The sequence below is a fragment of the Zonotrichia albicollis genome, chromosome W, assembly GCF_047830755.1.
Source record: "Zonotrichia albicollis isolate bZonAlb1 chromosome W, bZonAlb1.hap1, whole genome shotgun sequence".
NCBI classification, from domain to species: domain Eukaryota; kingdom Metazoa; phylum Chordata; class Aves; order Passeriformes; family Passerellidae; genus Zonotrichia; species Zonotrichia albicollis.
The window spans coordinates 7,776,721-7,778,691 of NC_133859.1; positions in this window are offsets into that span (position 1 = coordinate 7,776,721).

The window sequence follows — 1,971 nt, forward strand, 5'->3', positions numbered from 1 at the left end:
CTCCCAATACCAGAGTTTCAGTGGCCAAATTTAGCATGAAACACACAAGCAGAGGCAATCTCTACTTTTTAGCAACTCACAGACTGAGACTAAATATACAAGAATGAATTGTTGCATGTTACTCTCCCCACAAAAAAATTAGAACATTTTCCAGATATGAAACAATATCTGATATTTGAGTTGAAAAACACACTGATAAAATCCTGAAGAAGAAATCTGCCTCTGGAATAAGAATGTCCACATAGGGTGTTAAACATGTGTAACAGAGGGAAGATGTCACACCTGCCTGTTAAACCTCCTGATGTTGACTAAGTTCTGAACCCATAATGTTGTCTCTAAAGATGGATTACTTTGTAAAAGCCTGTTCTTTCCTGCAGGGCTGAGCAAGCCTGAAGCTTACATTTCCCCTTAAAGCTAACAGAAGTCTGCAGCCAAATGGCAGGGTGAACATGCATCTCCTGTGCTCCAGTTAAAACCGGGTTTCTAAAGACACTTTTCACTTCTGCTTTGGTTAAAGATCTCATCCAGGTTTCACTTTCTTTATAGGTTTGCCCTAATCTGTGACTTTCAGACTCTGATAAACCAAACCCATGTGTGACTCATGTCAGCTGATCCCTACACAACAGGAGGGACACAGGGAGAGCAACATGTGCAGATGGACTTGCAGTGTGCTGAGTGCAGCACTGATCAAAGTCAGCACAGCAGGGCTCAGGAGCTTCCCCACAATGTCAGCTGTGCTCCCAGCATCCAGAGGAGGAGGGCAGGACAGAGATTCTCAACCTCAGTGTGAAGGTGCTTGATTTAGGGCTGGAGTATTTACCTTATGTATTCTTCCCTCAGAAAGTCTCACAAAGGAGGTCACATCACGACATCTGATGTATAATTTTTACAGGAATAACCAAGTGTTTTACTCTTTCATTATCTTGTCTAATAGCTGGCATCTGCCTAGACAAGAAGGAATCGTCTTAGGACATCAGACACAGTCATTAGGTGAATAAATTTAGGTGAGGTAGGGAACTTAGATACTCTGAGATCACAGGAATATTCCCACTAGCTAAAGATGATGATTCATCAGGAAATGTTAATGTAGGGCCACAGGTAGAAAATTAATAGGCCAGAAGCACAAATAAATTTGATTTATCCTAAACTTAGCTCCCAGTATTTTCCAGTAGGAGAAGCACACAGTTGATTTGGGTAGATATGGTGGGATTTCAGTACACTGAGGGAGGAGAGAGAACTGTGCTTCAGTCAGGATCATGTAAGGAAGGAGACAGGTCTTGTAGGATTGTGCTGCTTCAGCTTTCCTGCTCATACTCTTGTGCTATATGCTATTAGCACATGATAGATTCACTTATGGTAGTAAAGCACCTTGAACCAAATGGTGTTGTCATGTCCAAGGGATTAACATTAGAGTCTCCAGGTCTGGATGGATTGTCTAAACTGACCCAGAATGGCTACATGCTTCCCACTTTTTCATCTGCCTATACAGGGAGGATTGTCTATGCCAAAAAATGTCCAGTCTCCTAGACATAACGATAAAATAAAGTGAAAACAAAAAAAGAAACAAACAAACATATGTGATAAGTCTTATTCTGTGCAAATTATTGCCAAACATGAGGCGGATAGGCCTCTTCCTGTAAATTTGAACCTCTCAGGACTCCCATTATCCTACCTCATTCACATGAAGAAAAACCTTAAATCTTTTTACTTCAATATTTATAAGACCATCAACATGGAATACAACTTGAGTGCAGCAGGGTGATGACAGATAATTACATAAAACCTGTAAGCATAAGCTACATATTATTAAATACAGTCCCTTCCCTTCCCCGCCCGCGCGCCCCCTGGCGGCGGGAGCGCTCCCGATCCCCACTCCCGTGGCAGCGCCCCCTAGCGGCGCCAGCGGGCAGCGCGGCCCGGGCGGCGCGCGGGGGGCACGGGCCCGGCCGGCCGGGCGCGTGCGCGGCCCCG